The sequence below is a fragment of the Cibotium barometz genome, chromosome 48, assembly GCF_041138505.1.
Source record: "Cibotium barometz isolate CiBa-2024 chromosome 48, ASM4113850v1, whole genome shotgun sequence".
Classification (NCBI taxonomy): domain Eukaryota; kingdom Viridiplantae; phylum Streptophyta; class Polypodiopsida; order Cyatheales; family Cibotiaceae; genus Cibotium; species Cibotium barometz.
The window spans coordinates 1,264,167-1,288,886 of NC_141093.1; positions in this window are offsets into that span (position 1 = coordinate 1,264,167).

A 24,720-nucleotide genomic window follows, 5' to 3' on the forward strand; every position below is an offset into this window, starting at 1 on the left:
TTGCCAAAATCAGAGAAATCCCAGAGGTAGACCATCTAACCAACCCGCAATTTTCCTTCCTTCCAGAGTAATCAGGTTTCTTTCCGCCAAAATCAAAGAAATCCCAAAGGTAGACCGTCTAAGCAACCCGCGATTTTCCTTCCTTCTTGAGTAATCAGGTTTCTTTCCGCCAAAATCAAAGAAATCCCAAAGGTAGACCGTCTAACCAACCTGCAATTTTAATCCAAAGTAATGCGAGACCTCCGCCTTAGAATAGAGGAAGTCAAGGAGAGATGTACCCAAATCGGCCGTCCACCTCCAAGGCAGTAACGCTGGAAGTGATTGAAGAAGAAGAAGAGGATGAAAGAGATCATACTCCACCTACAAGATGAGGACATCTCGCGTTTTTTAAGTGGGGTAGGATGTAAGATTCCTCCCTCCAGCTTTTGAGGTGTACAGGTGTAAGAAACTCCCCTTCTGATCTTGTAATTATTTCCCTTTTGGAAATAAAAGAAAGATTCTGTTTTAGCCTGTTTTAGCCTAGAGAGAGAAAATGTCTAGAGAGAGGTAATCCAAAATTGAGATATTTTTGGATATTAAAATCCTCCTAGTGTCTAAAATGGTTTCCTTTGAAACAGAAATTCGAAAAGAACTTTCCAATGTGCATTTGGAATTAATTGAAAAGAAGTATAAAGGACCACAGCCTAAGGGTCTAGATTTTCAGAAATTTTTGGATTATGGTCCAATTAAGGTTCCTATGGGCCAATAGGATCAATCCAAGTGTGGGGAGGAGATAAATCTAATTTATAAAAGAAAAAACCCCAAAAATGAGTAAATGCTCACATAAGATGAAGAGTTGACTAAGGACAAGGTTTATTAGTAAAAAAAACTATGAGTATTACTAAAAAAAATGAGATATTTTGGGTATAATGATTCAATTTTGACACCTTGGGAGCTCTTCAAGAAGGAACCTATTCACTTATGTGGTGGAGTTTTAAACTCAAAAATATTGTGATATTTTTATCTCTCCTCTCTCTTAGATCAAACCAAATCAAAAGGGTCCAAATCTTGTCCAAATTCAGCCAAACTGAACCTGGAAAATTCTAGAAACTAGTTGGACTTGGTTAGAGCCCTCCCTCACCTATAAATAGATCCTTCCCTTTGTAAAAAAATATGAGAACTATACCATGCCAGTATTATACTGAAATAATGATATTTTCTATTATCCTCTAAAAATCCTCTAAAAAAATATGAGAACTATATTATGCCAGTATTATACTGAAATAATGATATTTTCTATTATCTTGTAAAAATCCTCTACAAATTGAAGAGATTGGAGCTTCTCTCTCTCTTCAATCTTCCTTGGTGACTCCAACAACATACCAAACCAATTGATTAATTGGTTGGGGGCCTCTACTGTGATCAAAGAATCAAGTAATTTAGGAGGTAAAGTGTGGATTATTGTCTTCTTTTTCTTAAATCTCCAAATGTTTCTCTTCTCAACCCCTCTCAAGCTTGAGAAGCATTAATTTGAATGGCTTTTGAATACTATTGAAGTTCTTTAATGTATTGTAATGAAGAAATAAATAAATTTCCATCTATGCTTAATTTATAATGGTTTTTAAGCATTTCTCTCTCTCCCCCAAAGAATGGTCATTCCTATGACCTAATCTCAATTCAAATGAAGCTTCTCATGAAGCATTTCTCTAATCTAAAAGTAATATCTCTGCTTGTCTAATTGGAGGCCAAAATAATGGCTTTTAATACTTTTATGCTATTTAATTTATGGTAAAATTAAGAATCAATCCATAATTGGATAATGATCCAATTAGTGGTTATTCTAGTCACATGAATAATACTAAACTTTATTCTTTCAAATTTATTGAGAATTATTAGTAATAGCAACGGAGCTATGGTAAAATTTTTAAAAAATAAACACATAAATCATTTTCATTTATATTATGAAAAGAGGACATCCTACCATATTCTAGGATTAATCATTCTAGATTAATTAAATGATTCTCATTATAATCATGGAAATTTTGATTTTTATGTTTATGCATAAATAGTAATTAGCAAAAGAGAAATTTCTAGTAATTCTGAGATGTGATGTCATGCGAATCAGATATAAATGTATGATATGGGATGTGAATGGATGATGATGTGATGTGAATCGGGACAAGAATGAATGAGATGAGATGTGAAATGAATGAGATGAGATGTGATGTAAATTGAGACAGATGTGAAATGAATGAGATGAGATGTGATGTAAATTGAGACAGATGTGAAATGAATGAGGTGTGATGGGATGTGAATATGGGTTGATGCGAGTGGATGAGGTGTGATGGGATGTGAATATGGGTTGATGCGAGTGGATGAGATGTGATGAGAATAAATGAGGAAAGATGTGATGAGATGGAAAATGATGTGATTGGATGAGAATGGGTATACATATGAATTGGATATGGATTAAGTAATGTGGACGGATGTGAAACAATGTGAAAGAATGTGAAAGACGAGAGTTTATTATAGGAACTGTATTTATGACCTGTTTTTAAATGACTGTTTTATGTCAAATATGCTGGGGAAGCATTTTGACCGTCTTGTGAATGAGGTCGTGGGGTGACCTAATTGATAAAGTTACAATAGCTGACGGAGAGTCAACGGAGGATCTCTCGCGTAGCAAGGTCAGTCGAGGTCTTGACCAACCTTGGTTCGATTTAAATGGTGAGCTTCCAACAGTGTACGGTGGATGAGGGACCAAGGAAGCGGCCTATGAGTGAAGCGCTAGGTCGCCTGCGAAGGATCCTAGAGGGTGCTGAGACCATACGATGCTCGGGCTCTCGGTTGCCGAAGATACCCACACGTGCGTTGGGGAAGATATTGGAACAAGGAGTAAGTTGTTTTCTAAAACCGGGCATGGATCTGGTTGATTGACCTTGCTGGTCCTCAAAACGGCGGATGAGTCCATGGCTTTTTTATATGGAGCTGTTGGTTGATTTTGCTGATCTTCAACAGAGATTCCATCTTGATTTTTATAAGTAATTATATTGTCGGGTACTATGAGCTAGGAACGAAAAGGCCCCTGAGGGACAGGTGGTGAACGTTCTGGTTGCCAATGATGCCATAGATACACCGATGAAGGAATGATTCGAAATTAGGATTCAACCGGATATTTTGGAGGCTTATGATCAGTGACACTATGGTTTCATTAAATGATTGTTTTAAAGATAACTGAATGTGTGAAAAAGGCAATTTCATATTGGGTGTGTAAGTGGTGTGACTGGCGTTAAATTTGCATGAATATCCGGCTAGGGGGCCTAGGAACTCTTTTCCCTGGTACCCAGGACAAACCCTAACCAAATTCCTAATTGGATCCCATCACTATAGTGGTTGGACGGTTCGCTAACCCATGGGACTGGATGGGGTTAAGCTGGACTGATGGATCCATAAAATGAGACTTAATTCTGTTATAGTACGATAGATGAAGTAAATCCCAAATAGTAATTGTTCTATGGAAAAAGAATCCACGGATGTGCCTCTCGATGGGGGAAAAAGCGTTGGTTTCTATGATCCAAGTGCAAGTTTCTTCCTTGATCTGACCAAGAGACTCACAGGTTCAGTCGGATCAGTTTGGTCAGTAATGACCCTGACTACGTTAGAGCATATCCTGGAGGAATCGCCCGTGCTTTCTGGGCGAGGGAAGTTTTTCGGGTTTGGTTTTTGAAGAACCAAGGGATTAGTCTCTTGTCCGAATATCCGTTGGCGAGGCCCCGAGTGAGGGTTCCTACCCCGCACAAGGAGTGCTACTTCCGCTACTAGCACCCCCGAATCCGTTGCGCGGAGGGGGGGCAGGGATCTTTCAGTTGTGGGCAGCAGAGAGTCTTTGGAGTCATATCTTCATGAAATTAGGATAGCCTAAGGGCTAGGAGGATTCTTCGGACATAAAAGAGAAAGTTCTTGATCTAGGTAGGACTTCTTAGTTGGTTGGTTCTATCTTCTAAAAGTAGAATCGATAATAGTCAAGCCCATTTAGATTAATGTCGGCAAAAGTTTCGTAGAGCATAAGGGGATGTTTAGCGTGGTTTTGGGGTTGAGAAATTGAGGCTAACTAGACTGGGAGGACAATAAGAGAACAAGGAGGATGCATATTGGGGTCGGGTTCTACGTCAGACATTTGAGCTAGTTTACAGGCAGCTAGGGTAGACTAGTGTCGACACCGCATCACAACAGAGGAGAGCTGATAGGTGTTAAGAAGTTTAGGATCAAGTGTTTGTAGTTGCCTGCCATGGAGGACACTCTGAAAGTCAAGCGGGCGTGTCAACAAAGGAATGTTGACAAGTGTTATGGAATTCTGAAGCAAGGTTTTGAAGTGTGCCGATATTGGCGTACAGTTTTTGCTTGGGATCATCACCTAGTGTCTGATTCGGAAGATAGTCAATATCTTATCTGTATACATCAGCAGAGCTGGGAAATATTAAGGTCAGCTTCTTGTCAGCTGATGCATTTAGGCTAAATATTTGAAGTCTCGGTGATTTGATGTGACCAAAGAGGATAGTAACAACGAGGTCAGATTGGAAGGTGTAGAGGTGTCCATTTGTGTTGTCAACTAGAAGTTAGAGGAAAGAGTATAAGCTGATTGGTGCCTTTTGAGCTAGGATCAGATAAAGGGACTGTGTTGTTAGTCATTTATGTGAATGACTTGATTATCTCTGGTGATAGTGATGCTGACATACATGATGTCAGTATGTTTTAAAAAAAAGTTTGGGATGAAGGATTTGGGTGAGCTACATTATTTCTTAGGCATAGAGTGTTGAGATATCAAGCTCATCTAGTGAGGCGGTGGACACTGCTGATGACCCACCTGGGGGATAGGCTGCCCCACACTTACAACACTGGCATGGTTGGTGAGATCATGGGTGATATGCGGCCAGTGGGATGACAGGCTGTGTGACAGCCATTCTAGAGACTGGAATAGTCATAGCGCCAGCTCATTTAGTTGGGTTCACACTATAGAGAACCCTAGTATGTATTTGGTTGAGTACCTTTTCATATTGTGTGTACTCTTATCTTTGTATATGGTGTGTTGAGTGTTGTGTGAAGAAGAAGAAGATTTTCAACCTCTCACCTTGTGTGTTCTCTTTTAGGGTTTTGTGAGTGTGTGTGTGCTTGCAAGAGCTCAAGCTCTCTTCTCCCCTGCATCTTTTCATAGAGGTGGTGAGATCAGCTCATGGCATTTTGTTGTTACAGAGGTAGTATCTTAGACATCATGTCCAAGTATGGTATGACAAGCTATAAACCTATTTTAGTGCCATTGGATCATAACACAGCTTTGCACACATACAAGAGAGCTTTTGGTGGATGATCCCACTATGTATGCAGGAATATATAATGAGTAGCTTAATGCATATGATCATTACTAGGCCATACTTGAGCTATGTTATTATACTTGTGAGTCAATTTATGCACGCCTCCAAGAAGTCACACCTAGATGTGGCTAGATGGATTCTCAAGTACATGAAGTCCACAGTTGATTATGTACCGGTATGTGAGGCTAGCAGAGACAGATAGCTACATGGGTACACAGTGAATAGGAGATCTGCCCAACGGCTTTGTGTTTTCTTTTGGGAGTGTTGATATGAGTTAGAACATTGCCTTATCGAGTACAGGGTTGCTACTATGGGTAGCTTGTGAGGTATCTTGGTTTCACAACATACTTGGTGATATGGGTGAGATGATGGATAGAGTCATTGTCATTTATTATGACAACATGAGTAACAGCAGTTGTGTCCATATCACGCTAGAACGAAGTATATTAAGGTGCATCATCACTTTGTGAGAGAGAAAGTTCTAGCATGTGATGTAGATATGATATATGTCAGCATAGAAGATCAGATGGCTAACATCTTCACAAAGGCATTGGGTATAGAGAAGCTCCACAAGTTTAGGAGCTTACTTGGAGTATAGTGTGTAGATTTGAGTGTTGTCAGAATATTGTCACACATAGAGAATCACCATAGCCTATTGTATTTTATGAATTCTTCATAATACATTATATCTACCCAACCGTACAAGACAAGGTGGGAGTTGTGATATGAAAAGGTGTAACTGAATGGGTGCCTTCTTTGACTAAGGGTTCACACCATATAAATGTAAATGTCCATACTATGGTTCCTAAACTAATGTTAAAGTAATGTGCCCACTAACACTTGGCACACCTGGTGGGTCGGATTCCCAATCCAAAGATCGAACCCACAAGTATGATAGTGATATGCCAGAAATAAAATCCCATATTGCAATGCATGTGGTAAGTATGGCCATCAATCTAAGAATTGCCTAGTACTTAAGCGAATGTTGGCAAATCAGGCACCACTAGCCTGGTCAAACACACCTCAAGTACCCGCGCTGATGCCTGCACCACCTGTGCAACCATCACAGCACATAGTTCCAAGGAACCTAAATGTAGTCCAGTCTGTGCCGTTACCACCGCCAGTGCTAGGACCACAATCTCCACATCCACCCAAGGATTGCCCCTGTAAACCAGATGGGTTGTGAGTCACATAGTGCGTGTGGGGATTATGAAGAGGAGATAGACCCCACTGTTTCATATGGGATTGATACGTTTGAAATGACTCCCCAGTACTACATGGAGGATCATTTTGGGCAAGTCAAGCCTGTATATCAAGCGGCTGCTCTCGCCACAAGAGGGCAAAACCTTAATACTTTGGCAAGGAGACCACCTCTTCAATGCTACGATTGTGGTGGACCGCATCATGTAGCGGAGTGCCCTAATAGGCTACAGAAGATCGCTACTCAAATGCAACCAAATCAAGGGAGCACATCGGGAATGCCGGTACTTACATGTAATCGTTGTGGCATAGATCATTTGATTGCTCAATGTCCACATAATCCTAATGCACCCAAGATTACGCTGAGGTCACCAACCAGGCAACGAGGAACCATACCTATTGTACCCGCGAATGTAGTTACACGGTCAATGCTTCAAAATCAAAACTACATTCTTGAAGAAAGGAATACTGCATCAATTGCTCAGGGAAAGAAAAAGAAAACACGGCGGAAGAGATCGCTTAATGCCACGAGCTCCAAGCCTAGTTCAAAGACTAACATAGGGACAGGAGACGACCCCGTGTATATGAATGATCCTGAAGATGATTCTGATTCAATAGAAACCATGGGGACCAAAGCCACTACCTTAAGGGAGGAACCCACTCGGGAGAATCAAGTGAATACATAAATAAGGGGAAAGAGAAGGAAACTTCCTCGGTCCCACAACCAAGTCAGTTAATGCCCTCTCGGCCACCCAAACTGACTGAGACTCCCCAAGACAAGCCACGTGGGCCAGAAACCCTCAAGAAAAAGATTGGAACTTACCCAAACCCAGTTGAGGAGATTGAACAAGTGCAACACTGAAGGGGTTTGGTGGAAGAAACACAAAGAGAACTAGAGCCAAACCCGAGAAAAATCAAAATTCCAGACACAGTGTTTCCTACACAAGTTCATCCTCATAGGAGCCATAAACCGTTAGCTATACCTAGTATCATTCGGGAAGAAAGTGAGGATAGGACATCCGGAAGTGGGCAAACACCCTTCTTGCTAGAAAGAATGTTTGGTGAGGGAATGCCTAACCCCATCGAAGAGGAAGTGATTCCATCTTCGCCAGTCCCTAGTCAAGGGGCGATATCTCAAAAAGTACCGTTAAATGTGTCCAAGTTAATGGATTTCATGTCCTCTGAAATCAGAACCACGATCATATCCAAATTATACGGAGATTCTGAGCTATTCTTAGCTCTTCGGGCATTTCTCAATGGAGAACTAAAGGCGGGGTTACCACAATTTGCAAATATGGATAGACCCGACACGCTTCAAGATGAAGGGGAACATTGGGATCTACAACCCGACCTAGATGAAGACTCGGTCGTTAAAATACCTGTTAACAAGTTGGGACAGTACTTTGAAGGTGACGAATCCAATGCGACCCTCCCCATTACTACCAAGGGATTAACTCTAAAGGGAATCCTTGATGGTGGTGCTGGAGTGAGCATTGTGACTAAAAATTGTTGGGAATCTATGGGAAGACCTCACCTCGAAGTCACAAACATAGTGGTTAAGATGGCAAATGGAACTATTGCTAAACCTATTGGAATGCTAAGGGACCTTAAGATCAAGGTTCTGGGATACAAGGTAAGACAAACCTTCATTGTAATGGATTTCTCCAAGCATCCTATGTCATATCAAATGATCTTAGGACGTCCTTGTCTACCTACAATTCTAGGACTCTGTCATTCGAGTTGATCTTGAGAATGGTCGCGCGCATCCTTTAGGAAGCAAGGTTATCATCGATAATCGATCGGATACCACTATTCACTCCGCCCCATTAAGGTATTGCTATACATGCAAAAAAGAGACTGATGATGGAAAAGATTCTCCTTATATGGATGTCCTACCGGGTATGACTGAGTCGGATAACGTGGATTGGGTACACCTAGCGGCAACCATAGACACATGGGAAAATAGAGGCACAAGCTGGGTAACACCTGAGGGGCAAGATATGCCACCATTAGTGCCAATAAACATGATAGGTGTTATGCACTTGACTCCTGATGGCGAGAAAGCTGCAAACTCCACTGACACTGAAAGTAGCGAAGACTCTCACCAATGCAACTCTGAGTATGAATCTCAAGAAGAAACTGACTCTGACCCTGATGGGGGGGATGAATCAAATATTCACCCAAATGTGGAAGCAATGTGCTCAAGGCCTGGGACGGTGACCTCCTGCAGTTCATCCGAAAGTGACACAAGTGAAGATCGACCAAGTGAGTCCGAATCTGACAGAAACAAAAATCAAAAACTTGGTAAGAAGAAAACGAGACATAAGCGACAACGCTATCGAGCTAATGTAGGAACTGCCAATAAACAAAGAGAGATCCACTGCAAAATGGCTTAGTTATGTAGGAGCTATTGACGCTCATCGGAAGTTAGCGATAATTGGGGACAATACCTCCAAAGTGTCATGTGGTGTATTCCGCAACCTCATGATGTCGCCCAATTAGAAATCAAAGAGAAGCCAAAACTAAGTCGTACTGCAAGAAGGCGGCAAAACCAAGAGTTAGCTGAGCACAACAAAAGGAGGCGGAATTAAAAGAAAAAAGCCGGGCACAACAAGAACCAGTAGACTTACACCCCGCACCCGAGCATTTCAAATCATTTACCACAGGGAAACGTAAAGTGGTCTACACAAAAGCCCAACGAATGCCTACCAATGGGAGTAGCGGTGTCTACGATGGCCCTGCGGTAGTTAAGGAGATAGACTTAGCAGATCCGGGTGAGGAGTCTAAACCAGTTTTTATTGCTCAAGACCTCACCAAGGCGGAAGAAGCTGCACTTATAAAGCTTCTTAAAGAATTCAAGGACATATTTGCCTGGACATATCATGATATGAAGGGTGTTCCACCCTCTGTGGTGCAACACACGATTCCAATGATTAGTACTGCTAAACCAGTCCAGCAATGTCCCTACCCAATGAATCCTAAATATGCAAGGATTGTACAAGAGGAAATTGAAAAGCTTGTAAAATGCGGATTCATATACCCTATTGTGCTTGAAAGAGTTGCAAGCAAGGAAGCATATAGCTTTTTAGATGGGTACTCGGGTTACAATCAGATCACAATTGCAGTAGAGGACCAAGCTAAAACAGCATTTATCACAGAGTTTGGAGTGTTTACCTTTCGCGTCATGGCTTTTGGCTTGACCAATGCACCCGCAACATTCCAACAACCTTTAAGGAATATCTAAGGGACTTTGGTGAAGCTTTCTTAGATGATCTTTGTGTTTATTCCTCTTGGGACGAGCACTTGATGTGTTTACGAAAAATATTTGAAAGGTGTAGATTATATCGCATCTCATTGAATCCTTTCAAATGCCAATTCTGGGTTAAACATGGAGTTATCTTAGGGCATATAGTGTCCAAAAATGGGATTTCCACTGACGAGAGTAAAATCAAGGTCATTCTGGAATTGCCCCCACCCACCAACTATAAGGGAGTCCAACGCTTTATGGGCCATGTTGGTTATTATTGAAGGTTTATTCTATTCTTTGCGGAGATAGCTCAACCGTTGTATAAGCTTCTCATCGAGTTTATTTGGACTGAAGATTGTGACCGTGCATATGAGCTATTAAAGAAGGCCTTGGCGGTGAGTACTCCAATCTTGAGAATGCCTAACTGGGATATAATCTTCCATGTGCATATTGATGCATCAAACTTTGCTATTGGGTGTGTGTTAACTCAACCTGGAGAACACAAACTAGACTACCCCATTAGCTTTGCCAGTCGCCAGTTGAACGACGCTGAGATGAACTACACCACTACGGAGCGAGAAGGGTTAGCAATGATATATGCAGTAAGGAAATTTCGTTATTACCTCCTTGCCACCAAGTTTGTTTTCTATGTGGATCATCAAGCATTGTTGTATCTGGTAAACAAACCATGCTCCACAGGAAGAATCACACGATGGCTATTGATTCTTCTTGAGTTTGATTTCATTGTTGTTGTAAGATCTGGCAAAAAACATGTCATGGCTGATCATTTGTCTCGCATACCTAATGGTGAGGCTTCTACGGGAGTTGATGATGACTTACCTGACACTTCCCTGTTCATGGTGGAGACAATGCCTGAATGGAGTGAGAAGATTGTTAACTTTTTGGTTAATGGTTTTCCACCCAAGGAGCTTCGTAAAGATCTAGCTCGAAAGCTGATCAAGGAATGTGAACCCTATAACCTGATAGCGGGGACTCTTTATAAAAGAGGAAAGGATGACGTTCTTAGGCGTTGTGCCTGAGAGGATGAGTATCTATACATTTTGCAAGAGGCACATATGGGCGTAGCCGGTGGTCACTTCTCAGGAGACTTAACTGCGCAAAAGATCTTACAATCAGGGTATTGGTGGCCCACTATGTTCCAAGATGCATCACTCTTTGTGAAGGGTTGCGAGATGAATGCCAACGATACAAGAAACCCCAGTGGAAAGATCAGATGCCCATACATCCGATCAAAGTAAACCAACCATTTGAAAAGTGGGGTTTAGACTTTGTAGGTCCAATTAGCCCAGCGGCCCGCAACACACAATCTCGCTATATTATTGTGGCCACTGACTATATGACCAAATGGGCTGAAGCGAAAGCGACACGTAAGGCAGACGCAAGGACAACAGCCAAGTTCCTCTTTGAAAATATAATCACACGCTTCGGTTGTCCTTTTGAACTTGTGAGCGACAATGGTACGCATTTATAAATGAAGTGATTAAGGAGCTCACAACAAATTTCATGATATCCCATCATAAATCTACCCCTTATTATCCACAAGCGAATGGCCAAGCCGAGAGTACCAACAAGACCTTAATCTCTGTTTTGACAAAGACATTTGAAGCTCATCGCATGGATTGGGATCTAAAGCTTACGACAGCTTTATGGGCCTATCGTACTGCGTACAAAGTGGCTATTAATTGCACACCATTCAAAATGGTATATGGCCAAGAAGCAGTCATGCCGTGGGAATTTGTCATTCCTAGTCTTTGTGTTGCTACTCAAGAGGGTTGGGATGGTAACCCCTTAGTAGAACGTCTATATATCCTTGAGCGGCTAAACGAAGAAAGACAATTGGCTGTGTACAATGCCCTTGTGGAGAAGAATAGAAGGAAAAAATGGTTTGATCGCCACCTAAAGGACAAGGACATCAAGGTTGGGGATAAAGTCCTGATGTATAGAGTGCGTAACGAAAAGAAGAAGCTCAAATATGCTAGTAAGGGACCGTATAGAGTATGTGAAATTACCCCGCAAGGTACCATCCGAGTGGAGACTCTCGATGGAGTTGAAACTATTGGATTCCTCAATGGGAGTAAATTCAAAAGATACTATGACCCCCCGAGCCAAGAGGAGTTACATGCAATCCATCAAAAGAAGGCAGCTAAAGAACAAGCTGAGCTTAAGAAGATACAAGCGAGAGTTGAAGCCAAAGAACGTCAACAGCGCGCTAGGTGCCAACGAGAAGCCAACTTGGGGATTACACAAGTATTTTTCGAGGAGGCAGAGGAAGATTCACTGGAATCTGACCTGCCTCTAAGATACCCAATTGAGTTACAGAGTCCTTACGGGAGGTGTTGTATAATGCATTATTGGATACACGAGCTCAACACAATTTGCTATCATATGGTGTGTGGTGTCAACTTGGAAAACCACCTTTATCCAAGAGTGCTATCCAAGTTAAAGGAATCAACAAGAAGAAAACCCCTGTCTCAGGAATTCTGCACACTCTGGTTGCCTATGACAAGGGGACCGTAATTCAAAGCTTTTTGGTTATGCCTGTGAAGTTTAGTCACAATCGAAGCATGTTTGAATTGGTAATTAGCACCCAGTGCAAATTTTTCAAGTCTCTTGGTGCTTGAGAGGCCATGGAAAATCTGGGCCTTCCCCATACCATCGTACCCAAACATGCTCCGATGGGGACCAACTTTGCAAGCATGTGGGGGTGGGCCCCTCCCACATGCTTGCAAAGTTTGGTCATGATCAGAGCATGTTTGGATTAGTAATTAGCACCCAGTGTGGATTTTTCAAGTCTCTTGGTGCTTAAGAGGCCATGGAAAATCCGGGCCTTCCCCATACCATCGTACCCAAACATGCTCCGATGGGAACCAAACTTTGCAAGCATGTGGGAGGGGCCCACACCCCACATGCTTGCAAAGCTTGGTCACAATCGGAGCATGTTTGAATTGGTAATTAGCGCCCAATGCGGATTTTTCAAGTCTCTTGGTGCTTAAGAGGCCATGGAAAATCCGAGCCTTCCTCATACCATCATACCCAAACATGCTCCGATGGGGACCAAACTTTGCAAGAATGTGGGGGGATCCCACCCCCACATGCTTGCAAAGTTTGGTCACAATCGGAGCATGTTTGGATTAGTAATTAGCGTCCAGTGCGGATTTTTCAAGTCTCTTGGTGCCATGGAAAATCCGGGCCTTCCCCATACCATCATACCCAAACATGCTCCCATGGGGACCAAACTTTGCAAGAATGTGGGGGGGACCCACCCCCACATGCTTACAAAGTTTAGTCACAATCGGAGCATGTTTGGATTAGTAATTAGCGCCCAATGCGGATTTTTCAAGTCTCTTGGTGCTTAAGAGGCCATGGAAAATCCGGGCCTTCCATACCATCGTACCCAACACATGCTCCGATGGGGACCAAACTTTGCAAGCATGTGGGGGTGGGCCCCTCCCACATGCTTGCAAACTTTGGTCATGATCGGAGCATGTTCGGGTTAGTAATTAGCGCCCAGTGCGAATTTTTCAAGTCTCTTGGTGCTTTAGAGGCCATGGAAAATTCGGGCCTTCCCCATACCATCGTACCCAAACATGCTCTAATGGGGACCAACCTTTTCAAGCATGTGGGGGGGGGGCCACTCCCACATGCTTGCAAAGTTTGGTCATGATCGGAGCATGTTCGGTTTAGTAATTAGCGCCCAGTGCTTGCAAAGTTTGGTGATTTTCAACAAACAATATGGTGATGGTGATTTTCAACAAACGATATGATAGCCAAAGTGTTAAAAAATCAGAAAACCATGAACATCAACTAAAATGCAATGATCCTCAATAATGAGAAAACTCATAATGATATAAACATCAACTAAGTACATTAGAATGTGAGCTAACACAGCCACTTTGGGTTTCCACTAACTCAAAAGATCAAGGTATTTTGAAAATGAGCTACCCCAGCTATTCTGAGATTAGTCACTCCTAAAAAATCTAAGTACAATGTACGTAAGCTAACCCTGATAGTCTGAGTTTAATCAGCAGCACCCTCTCTAGCTCTCAACTACTCTAGAATGCTCTCACGGTCATCCACTCGAAGCCGAAAATGATGGTGAGAACTGTGTTTTCGGCTCTGTACTACTCGATCAAGAGTGAGCCTGGTAGCAACCACTAGATGAGAGAACTGAAATGCCTCTAACTCCCACTTCCACTGCTGGAACTCAAGACTCCCCCAATGAAGTCGAATCTGCTAGTAGAACCGGCCTGCCACAATCATGCTATGGGCGTCAAAAGAAAACCCATGATCATCCACTGTATCCTGGTCAAGGATGCACTTTGGCCTAGTGCAACTCATTAGATAGTAGTCGACTTCCTCGATATTTCCCTTACCGACAATAACAGCAAATACATCACCCTCCTGTAGCAAATCTGTCAGGTCATTAACTGACCATGAACGCAGGCCCTATGTGCTCATCAGACAACACTGGCACGTTTCCGACTCCTACGACCTTGAGAACCCATTCTCAAGGAAGCTAAGAGATAAAAAATTATGAAGGCTCAATGATGGGATAGTACTAGAGATAAGTGTGGGATAGTACTAGAGATGTGTGATTATATAGAAAAAATAGGTTATCCACTTCAAATCTCATTGGATTTCCTATCTAAGATTGATTGGATAATTAAGATAAACATAAAAATAATTAAAGATAATCTATTATCCACTTAAAATTTAATATTATTAATAATATTTATTAACAAGTTTAAATATTTATCATTACTAGATATATAAATATATCTTTAAATTTATCTTTTATTTTATAATTATATAACTGTATTTTTTTTATAATGCATTTTTTTAAAATTTTATTCAAAGGTTTATTCTACACAAAATATTTTCAAGAAATATTAAACTTAATTTTTTTTTTAAATTGAATAACATGAACTTTAAAAATAATATTATTGATCTAATTCCAAAATATAATCCTTTAAAATTAGTGATTTTAAATTCTTTTATTTAATAAGTTATATATATTTTATTATTTAAAATTCTATATTCTATTTCTCTAAATTACTAAATTAACTTTTTCAAAAATATGTTTTTGGAAAAAAAAGGGGAGGTGGGAAGGAGGTGCCACGTGTCACATACGTGCATGACATGTGGCATTCTCTTGACATGTGGCACTATTATGGTTGATGTGGCAATTCCATGATGTGGCATGCCATGTCACCAAGTGCGAGGTGGCAAGAAGATGTGGCATTAATGATGACTAGGATGATGAGGTGGGGAGTCAACTAGGTTGACCATGTTGACATGGAGGGTAGAGGTGGCAAGGTGAGGTGGCAAGCTGCTTATGTGGATCCTCTCGAAGCTGATGTGGACATAAAGTGGCATGCATATATAATATTTGTGCCTACCCAAGCCTCACACATGAAATGATATCTAAGCTTTGAAGTTTACCAAGCCTAGATTTCCAAACCTAACTAGGATTGGTTTTAGACTTGAAAAGGGGAGAGTGGACACAATATGGGAATTCAAAAATGGACCTTCCCATACTCAAATTAAGCCAATTTTTTTTATTAAATTCATGGCAACAAACGTATTGATCCCTAGAGTTTTTAGATTGAAAGATTCAATATTTGATTTTCTACAATTAAATTACAATTGATTTAATGGACCTCTAACAGTCATAATAAATTTTCCAAAGCAAATCTACAAAAATCCAACCATTAGATTTGTAATTTTACCTTATACCCACATTATATTAATCTTTCCCAATCTAATCATCACTATATCCATACAATTTGAGCATTTTAAATGGTAGATATGGTGGGAGAACAAAATAGTATGTTTTTTAACAATTCTAATACATTTTAAATAATATAGAAAATAGTAGAACACATCAAAAATTACTCGATAAATCAAGTTAAGATCTATGTTATTTGTATTTGTGATATGCAAAGTGGTAACATCATATGAGCAATAATGTAAAAGTTATAGGCAATTTACTCACATTCACTGTACCTGTCTAAACCTCCGACAGGGCGTGTATACAATTTTGGTTCCCAAAGAAAAGGGGTTTTGTAATTATTGGATGTTTGATCAGATTATAGTTTTAGGTGCCCAACTTTTGATATGATGTTTCATTAGAAGACCTTGAAGTGAAACTCCTTGGCTAACTAGAAGAGATTGGCTATTCTTCTTGAAAAAATGCCTGTTTTTCGGCTGAAGCCAAGGGCGCCCACTACATGAAACTAGATAACCTCATCTTGCAACCACCCACCTTCTCCAGAATAGTAAAACTTATTATCATTATGGCAACCTAAAACTTTTTGATATCATTTGTGCACATCTTTGTGCTTGATATATGTCCCCTGCTACTACAATCTTATCCCTCACAAAGTGATAATGCATCTCAATGTGCTTCATCCTAGCATGGTATATTGGGTTACTAGCTCACCTATATCCCCAAGTAGCTTCTCAAACCAAGCTACCTCACAAGCTTTGATAACAGTGCTCTTGTACTCTCCCAAAAGGCAATTGTCAGCTGTTTCTTATTGCTCTAACTTATAGCAGCACTCCCAAAAGAAAACATAAGGTTGCTAGTAGATCTCCTATCTATGACCCTACCAGCCCAATTAGCATCAGTGTACCCATGTAACTGTATCTCTGTGCCATCATCATAAAAAAGTCCACAATTAACTATGGACTTTATGTACCAGAGAATCAGTCTAGCCACATCCAAGTGTGGCTTCCTGGGAGCCTACATAAACTGACTCACTAGTCTAACAGCATAGCTCAAATCTAGCCTGGTAATAGTCATGTAGATCAAGCTACCCACAATATGCACCTGTATATAGTGGGGTCCTCCAAAAGCTCACTTGTATTTATAGAAAGATTTGTGTTCTACTACAATGGCATTGAAATAGGCTTATAAATTGCTATACTATACTTGGACAACATTCCATTCTTCCTTTATAATAACAAAATGCCATAAGGTGATCTTACCACCTCTATGTCCAAGAAATATCATACCTCAGTCAAATCATTCATCTCAAACTTCTGCTTTAAATCCATATGATGTAAAGACCAATCCTTCGTTGCTCTACAGCCATAGCAATTGGCTGAATGACTCCTCATAGTCAATGCTATAAGTTTAGGCATAACCCTTAGCAATCAATTCTACTCACACTGATCCATCTGAGTCATGCTTTTAACCTTATACACCCACTTACATCCAATTGCATTCGTTTCCTTAGGCAAGGCACTAACTCGCATATTGCATTTACATCAAATTTTTTTCTTTTCTACCAAGGCAAAAAATGAGCAAACATCTCACTTTTCTCCTTCATGAAATAAAGCCACTTTCCTAATGTGATCAGTATTAAATGTAGTATTTGTAACCTCAACTGTTGCAATCTTGGTTGGTCCCCATTTATTTGAATGTATAATATCCAATTGTCTTACAGCACTGACGTGTTTTTCATGTGGAAAAGCATGTTTACTCTACTTTCCAAGCTGACATGCTTCATATACTGTGTATGCATACCATTAACCTTAAACTTTGACAAACTTGCAATAGTATTTTAGGCCTGCATAGACTTCAACTGATGTATATTCACATGACCAATGCGCTTGTGCCATATGTCAATATTTGTAATAACACCTATCCCATGTGCAAACATGGCTGCCTTCACCTCATACATGTTCACATCTAATGTAAACATCGTGCCATTTTTGTTACCCTTTGCAACCAAGTGTGGCATTGATTTTTAAAGTCTTCCACAAAATACCCTTGAGGATTGAATCTCACTTGTTGACCCTACTCAACCATCTATTTAATAGAAACCAAGTTCTTCGTAATGTTTAAAACATGAAATACATCTACCAAGTACTTTGTTTTGCCATCTTGCATAAACAATGGCACTTTATCGACATGCACAATAGGGCGTGCAATATCATCACCTATTTTTATATAACTAGGGTTTTTTATTTTTTACATATCTCTAATCACTCACCATGACTAGTCATGTGGTTAGAGACACCAAAAAAACATCTCCAAATCCTGACACATCTCCTATCGTAAAACTGAGCATGTGTTGTATCACAAACAACTGGTCACTTCATCACCTTGTTTACTTAATGATGCATAGTTTCTGTAACTTTTCACTTTTGACATCGTTCTGCTTTTTATAAAAGTCCTTTACCATGTGCCTTGGTTTGCCATAGTAATAGCACTCTATGCTGTTTGCATTTTGATTTCTTTGTCAACCGCCTCGGCCCCTTTAGCTCGCCTTGCTTCTAGAGTGGCTTGTTCCACGTGTCTATATATTTGATTCTTATTGTTGTTGTTGCTCGTGATTTTTGTTTCCAAAACGGCCTCCTCCACCTTGGCCCCCAGATGATTAACTCCTTGTGCCTCTACCTGTATATGAGTAGAAACCTCGCTTATTTGGATTTTCAAAGGATGAACCTTCTCCCAATATTTATCTTTAAAACGGACGAGAAGAACAATCAATCCTTGAAAATCAGGATTAGAGTTCTCTCAAAATCTAATGGAGGTTTAAAACTAGATGTATTCCTTGCCAAGACCATTCAAGGTCACCGACACCATCTAGTGATCCAATAGAAGTAAAGGCATCTATAAGCCCTTCAACTTTCATTGAGTAATCATTTATACTCAGTTTTTCTCCGGTCATATTATGTAGCTCTTGCTTCAGTTGTATCTTTCGAGCTTGGGTATGTTGTTCATTTTTCGGGCTTGGGTGTTTGTGATATACACCTTCACGAAGGTATCCCAAGCCTCCTTAGGCACTTGCGCATCTTGTATATGCACAATCATAAAATCTATCACACTAACAGACAACTAGTATGGCACCTTTCTATCTATTTCATGCCATGCTTTATATGCTTACACTTACTGTAGGGTCGAGTTTCTTCAGCAATCTTCAGTTTCCTTTCATAATTTGTGATGAACACCTAATATCCTTTTCGCGTAAGAAAATTGGTTATCTTGAACTTCTATGCTTGGAAGTTATTCTTATCTAGCTTCTCACTCACAATTTGTGATAGATTGTCAAACATGTTTACTTGCAGCAACTTACCAAACCATGCTTGTAAAGAACCTTTTGCACTTGTATCAAATTTGTAATCTTTATAGTGGTGATGTAAACCTATCATAATGTCACTATATGTGAACCATTCATATACACATCCGCACACTTGCAACACTTAGATTCTCTGCATGTCTTGTAACCAAAATTTTGTTGTAACTTTAAATCGAATAAAAAATTGGACACACACAATCAAAATCGACACTTCACAGTGCCTGCGAAAAACTTGCAAAGCTAAAACGAGGCCTGAAACGTACTCAAATCGTACTAAAACCCAAAAAATATTTAATTAACATAGTTAATTACACAATATGGTTTCTTTCTTCATCAAGGAGGATGTCTCAATCTAAGATAATGACTTCCATGTCTGCCTGTAGCTCACAATTACTAAGGGTGTTGCTTCAAAAATAAAGAGAGAAAGAGATGGAAATACCCTTACCCGTGTACTGCTTCCTTGCTTGCCTCTCACACAAACCGAAGCTCTAATACCAGAAAGAGAATGTGGGGGGGGGGGAGAGAGAGAGAGAGAGAGAGAGAGAGAGAGAGAGAGAGAGAGAGAGAGAGAGAGAGAGAGAGAGAGAGAGAGAGAGAGAGAGAGAGAGAGAGATTGAGTTCCTTGCAAGCAAACACACACAAGAGAGCGTAAGATACTGTTAGAATTATGCATCTCAGTGTTATGGGACTCTACCTATTTTATGGGCTTTTATGTTTTTGATCTCTTTTCTGTAGGTTGTGGAGTTGTCGGCCAACTCCCACACTGCACTATAAAAGGGGCTTCTCATATTCACTTGTAGTCAGTTCATTCTAAGCACACTGCAACACTTTCTTGCTGGCTATTGCCATTGTAAAGCTTCATGCTATTATAAAAGGTGATCTTGTCCACATTCTCTCTCTCTTTTCCTCTCTCTTCTCTCTCTTGTTTTGTCTATGCTTTCGCCTATGCATACTCCAACATGGTATCAATCACTTAGGTACCCGGCTCTTCAGGTTGTCCTACTCCTGTGTTGGTTACCATGCTGGTTACCATGCTGTAATAGTCTTAGAGTGCTAAGATTTGTGTACTTTGTTGATGTGGATATGGTTCCCCCTTGTACGAACAAGGATGACAAGTTGGACGGAACTAACTATGCCCATTGGAAGCTAAATATGCAGATATGGTTCATCCACAAGGGTTTGTGGGAGATTGTTCAGGGTAGTGAGAAGAAGCCTGAGCGTCCTCAGAACTCTCGGAGGTGTACCCAAGATCAAGAGGACGAATTCCTTGCAGTATTACAAGACTGGGAAAATCGTGATTCGAAGGCGCATTCAGTGCCTGTGCATACCATCACAAAGGAGGTCTCACCAGTTGTGAAAACTCTTACTAGTGCTCATCAAGTATGGTCCAAATTGGAGGATCTCTTTGCTTGAGATTCGTTATTGAGGGAAGTTACTTTGCAAGGGCAACTCTACAGTTTGTTACTTCTTGCTGGCAATTTTATGTAGTTGTTCCTCCATGAAGGCCAAGGTTATCCATGACCAATTATTACTGGCCATGGGTGCTGCTTTGTCCTCTACTTAACTGGTTGCAGTTATCCTCACCAAGCTTCCCCTGGAGTATGATGTGGTTTCTCGAGCTTTGAGGTGCTAGGTCACAACCACTCAGTTGGATTTTGATGATCTTAGCTCGCTACTTTTGGTGGAAGAGTATGTTATCATTTCTCAGAGTAAGATAAAGGTGTCTCTTAGCGGTTCTGATCAGGCACTTACTTCAATTCACAAGAAAGGTCGTAGTCATTGCTTCTCATGTGGAAAGAAAGGACATCTGTCCAGGGATTGTTTGTCTAAGAAGAAGGATAAGACCAAAGGCAAGTCTTCATCTCAAAAGAAGGGCAAAGACACGACACATGATAGTGACTCAGATAGTTCCAGTAACACATCTAGGGCTTCGAGGGCGCTTCCGACTCGGGAGGACCAAGATTGTGTACTTCTCTAGTATATATGCAGTTTCCCCCATGTGCTTCCAGCCAGAGAAGGCTTGTGGGCGAGAGAGGGGGATGGTAGTAGCTCCATTTGTTGGTGCATGAGAACCTCATGGGAACCATGAGTCGGAGTTTCAAGCATTAAAATTTGGCAGGTCATCTTTGTTGTAGCAGAGATTATGGACTAGATCTATTCCGAGTTCATTATTTGAGGCTTTTGGGACATGATGTGTTCACAGTCCACTGTTGGGGATTATGGGCGCAGTGTGTCCGGCAGCTCATCATCTTATTCTTGGAGTTCAATGCACACTTGTGTCGGAATTCGGAGCCAAGCAAAGTTCCTTGCTCTTCGTGCTAGCATTTTGTTTCAAGGAAACAGGTTGAAGGATGCTCACGCCGAGGTGATTTCGGTATCTCCAGTACTAGAGGGTCCATGGCTTGTCCATGGTTGCATCTTCATTAGCTTATCTTCTTCAGACTCTTGCACACTACGAGTTCTAGAGGGGGTGTTAGAATTGTGCATCTCAGTGTTATGGGACTTTGCCTATTTTATGGGCTTTTATGCTTTTTGTCTCTTTTCTATAGGTCGTGGAGTTGTCGGCTAGCTCCCACACTGCACTATAAAAGGGGCTTCTCATATTCACTTGTAGTTAGTTCATTCCAATCACAGTGCAAACACTTTCTGATTGGCTATTGCCATAGTAAAGCTTCATGCTATTATAAAAGGTTATCTTGTCCACAAGCTCTCTCTCCTTTACTTCCTCTTGTCTCTCTTATTTTGTCTACACTTCCGCCTATGCATACTTTAACAGATACAAGAGAGAGATGGATGGGTGAATTTTCTTCCATCTTATCTTCTCTACAACCATTAACATAAAGAGATAAGAGTACATACTATAAGGGAAAGTACTCTTCTCTTCTCTATAACCATTAACAAAAAGAGGTAAGAGTACATAGTCCATAGTGTGAGCCTAACTATATGAGCTGGCACTATAACTATCCTATACTCTAGTAATCTAAATATGGCTGTCACACAACATGTCATCCACTAGCGACATATCAACCATAATCTCACCAACCATGCCAGTAGCATAAGTGCAGAAGCTATCACCTAGGTGGGTCATCGATGTTTGCAACACTAGTTGAGCTCGATATCTCAACATCCTGAGCTTTGTGTTTTTCTCTTATTTATAGGTTAAGATGATGTGCATTTTTTCATAAACGTTGTTGTGGGCTGAATCAAAATTGATTTGGGGCATGAGACGTGATCCGCTTCTAACTGTCCAAGTAGGCCACCTATTCCATTAAGAAGATGGGATGAGCTTTGTTGATTTTACCCCTGGATGTGTGGTGTTTTGATCGATAGACACAATAGGTGTTTGAATTTTTTTCCATGGAATATTTTGACCTACATAAATGGCTGAATGTTGTGGAAGATATAGTATTCTCCACGTATGTATGCAGCAAGAGTGCGAAGAGATGTGCTGAGAGATGGTTGTAGTCTATACATGCACCTCATGGAGAGGTACATGAAGCGGGGTTGATTAAGAAAAAACATAGTTTCAAATAGGAAAAAAACACAGCATAGCATTAGGATGATGGTGGTAGCTCTCATGAGAATGGTAAATAGGACATGTGAAGTATGGACATGGTAGCTAAGGTGGCTATGAGACTCTGTCGGCATTCATGGTGCCAAGATAGAGCATGTGCAGAGAGACATTAGGGTTTACTAAAAGGCTATGGTGGATGGAGGATGAGAGAGAGAGAGAGATTGCACAAATGATACTCCATGTTAATATAACCAAGGACAAAGGACATGCATTTATAATTATTAAGCCTATAAAAGCCTTATCTTTTGACCAAAACCTAATAAGGGTTTTTTATACCCAAAGAGGGTAACTCGCAATACCCAACATGAATTAGTGCTAGGACCACCATTGACTGATATGCATGGGAAAATGGTGGTCCGGACCTCTTGGCATGATACAATATTATTCCCAGATCTCATAGTTTGATGCTTAGATATTGGGCTTCTTTGCACAGCTAATACGTTGGTGGCCCATTTAGAGATATACCTGGAGGGTTATTGTTAAGGTTAGTTTCAGGTGCTTTTTTTGCTCCTAGCTTCAATGGAGCTGGGCGGCCTCTAATGCCTAGTTAATTTGGCATTATCGAGCACTTGAGAGAGAGGCTATTTGAATTAATGATTAGTGTGGTTGAAGGAGAGGTCACCAGAGATTCTTATTGATTTAAGGAGGGTCTAGTGAATGGGTCATACCATGGGCCAGGATTGTACTCGCCACCATGGAGAAAGCATGGATGGAGGATCAAAGTCAATAAAATCCATTATTAAGAAAACTAATTAAAGATTAAGAGGTAAAGAAAACTTATATAGAATGAAGAAACTAATCACACAATAGATAATATCATTGCATTGCTCTCAAATGAGAACCCAATTACATGATTTTATAGCTCTCAAATGAGAGAACGCAATTACATGATTTTGTAGCTCTTAAATGAGAGAACCCAATAGATAATATCATTGCATTGTTCTCAAATGAGAGAACCAATTACATGATTTTGTAGCTCTCAAAATGAGAGAACCTAATTACATGATTTTGTAGCTTTCAAAATGAGAGAACCTAATTACATGATTTTATAGCTCTCAAGGAGCCCTCGTAGGATCATGACAAGATACATGCACCCTAGTGCATCCATGTGTCAATAAATGCCCACACTCCATGTGCCTCCTTGTGCTTTTCCATGTGCTACCTTTTTGACCCATTGACTTCACCTTTTACAAGTAACTCCACAAATCAACCTTTGAGTTAGAACCCTTAGTCTTTCTTCCTTTCTAATATGCATGCTCTCCCCCTTGCTCTACTCATGTTGTACCCTCACACACTACCATTTCGATGAGGCTTAGTACTTGAGATTGTTTGTGCCTATTCCTGCTAGACCTATCTACTAATGCAGAGCCCATGTGTATGCAAGTGTCATGCATGTAGAAGTTCTTTCTGGTGAAAACTTCAACACACCGCTTTCTTCGACTCTCATTTTCATGCTTTTTTCAACTCTCTAGGATAGGAGTTTGAGAGGTAAATTGTAACGAGGTTGGCTGATACTATAGTAGTTGTGAATGAGGTTAGGTTGTCCATGATAAATGGAAGTATTTAGGAAAACTTGTATAGCATGCATTGGGTATGGGAGTTCGGGCGATGGGTTGTACCAAAGCGTCTCTTGGTGGGTTGGATTTGGTTAACCGTGAGCTGTGGGTGGCTTGACGGACATGGTCAAATGGATCCGTGTGCTTCTTGAGTCTCTTTTTGAAATGGGACATCAATGTCGGTGGAAAGAAGTGAAGCATTGAAGAGCTCGTGTGGCTTGGGGTTGAAATTTTGGATTGTTGGACAATACCATGTGGCTTTGCTTTTCCCTCTTGGGTATCTCCATCTCCTCGCTTGATTAGCACGTTTGTAGGCAAGTTTTGTGCCTTGGAGGGAGATGCAAAGCCCGGTTGATTGAATAACCTCTGTGTGAAGATCTCCGAATTGGTGCATGGATCTGAATTCTCCATAGATCATGATTTGGACGTTCATTTGATTAGGGCAAAATGGAGGATACTCCGATGGACATCTTCATGTTGTGCTTGTGTGCCGTGCACGAATGGAAGGCTAATAGTCCTTGTGAGTGTACAGAGACGGCTATGATTGAGAATTTTGAAAAAGGTGGCCGTGACTACGGTGCTTCTGCCTGTCCGCCTAGTGTGTGAAATAAAAAAGTGTTATGAGAGGTTGTGTCCGCCGGATGTTGTAAGGGACAAGGAACGCTACCGAACTCGTGGTGGCGTC